We start from the raw sequence: 1,937 nt of genomic DNA, 5'->3' as shown, positions 1-1,937 counted from the left end.
CTCCACTCAGGAGGTGCTAATGTGCAACCTTTTCTTTTAGAAAGGTAAGTGGTTGTCTGTGTGACCATCATCAAAGAGGACAGAACAGATTAGCTTGTTGGATTCAAGTCTGAAATGACAACAAATTATTTCTACTATAATTTTCCAGTTCCCGGGGCTGGAGAGATGGCTCAGAGGTTAAGAGCATTGCCTGCTCTTCCAAAGGTCCTGAGTTCAATTCCCTGCGAACACATGATGGCTCATAACCATCTGTAATGGGGTCTGGTGCCCTCTTCTGGCCTGCAGGCATACACACAGACAGAATATTGTATACATAATAAATAAATAATAAAAAATTTTTCAGTTCCATGTAACATGCTTAGTGTTGAAAAGAACCCAGAAAGCCTGTCAAAAGCTGTCAAATAGGCATGCTATCCTCAGTGACTTTCACCATGAGAAAACTGAGATATTTCATATATATTCCAGAGACTCCATGGTTTCCTGGAGCATGCTTGCTCCCTTTCTGTCACAGAGAATTAATAGATGTCTGCTGAAATCTTGTATGATTTTAGGTTTTGTTGGCAGAACTACAATGGAATATTTCAACATCTGGTTGTGACCTATAGCCACTCTTTTAAAGACTCATCCAAAAGTTTGATAATTCTTGGAACAAGTTCTCCAAAATAAAAATGTTCTACTCTGTGAGAAATATTGTAAGAATCATGACTGGCAAAAGCTTCTAGGAGAGTGTGCATGTCCTAGGAGAAGTAGGAGTGCCTTGTCCACACTTACGTGAAAATTCTCTGCTCCATTATCGGTATACCATGGATTCTGCATGCACCTGAAGAGAGTACTGGATCATCTTTCCTTGGTGGGAGTGCTGTTGATGTACTTTTTTTTATATTTATTTATTTATTTGTTTGTTTGTTTGTTTGTTTATTTGTTTGTTTGTTTGTTGTGTATACAATATATGCCTGCAGGCCAGAAGAGGGCACCAGATCTCATTACAGATGGTTGTGAGCCACCATGTGGTGGCCAGGAATTGAACTCAGGATCTTTGAAAGAGCAGGCAATGCTCTTAACGACTGAGCCATCTCTCCAGCCCTGTTGATGTACTTTTAAGAGCACTTTTGAGGGGGCTGGAGAGATGGCTCAGAGGGTAAGAGCATTGCCTGCTCTTGCAAAGGCCCTGAGTTCAATTCCTGGCAACCACATGGTGGCTCACAACCATCTGTAATGAGGTCTGGTGCCCTCTTCTGGCCTGCAGGCATACACACAGAAAGAATATTGTATACATAATAAATAAAAATATTTTTTTTTTTAAAAAAAGAGCACTTTTGAATATCACATATTGAAAGGAGTGCTCTTCGGCAGCCTACTCTGAGTCAGCTGTAACACACTTCTGCGGTGATGATAGGCCAAATGCTGCTGGTCCATAAACTAGGCCATCTGTGGATGCAACCATTTTCTCTGCTAAATCGAGTACATGTGGTCCAACATACTGACACTTCATGGTAACGGCTATAACTATGCTGATTCTCCACTTGCTAAAAAAAGTCCTTGTCTACTTCATATTCATACTTCAGTCATGTATGTTTATACACTGGGAATTCCATTATTGTTAATAACGCCACAGTGGTAAATGCTATTAGAGAATTTGTCACCCAACTGACTGACATTTCTACATAACTGTCAGAAACCGTGGCAACAGCATTCAACTCTTGCACCTAACTTAAATCCTCCCGCCCCAACTCAGTCACATCATCTTCAGGGAAACCTCCCTCTTCCTTCATATAGTCATGATTTGTTCGGGGCAGGGCACACACTTACCATGACACACATTTAGAGGTTAGACAACAGTCTATAGGAGTCAGTTCTTGCCATCATATAGGTCCTTGTGCTACTGTCCCAGCTGGCCACTGTATTTCACATAAACCCAAATCGTTATGATTCTTTAT

The 1,937-nt window shown here is 40.9% G+C and overlaps 1 pseudogene; it reads right to left on the bottom strand.

Annotated features, from left to right (window-relative positions):
- Positions 1-397: 397 nt before the first annotated feature.
- LOC121445277 lies at positions 398-1,772 on the bottom strand (annotated as a pseudogene).
- Positions 1,773-1,937: the final 165 nt, after the last annotated feature.

This window comes from Microtus oregoni, unplaced genomic scaffold (genome assembly GCF_018167655.1).
Source record: "Microtus oregoni isolate MIOR12 unplaced genomic scaffold, Mior012 000171F_ref0000002, whole genome shotgun sequence".
In the NCBI taxonomy this organism is placed as follows: domain Eukaryota; kingdom Metazoa; phylum Chordata; class Mammalia; order Rodentia; family Cricetidae; genus Microtus; species Microtus oregoni.
Note: the sequence above shows the minus strand (reverse complement) of the source record. Positions and strands in the feature narration are given on the sequence as shown.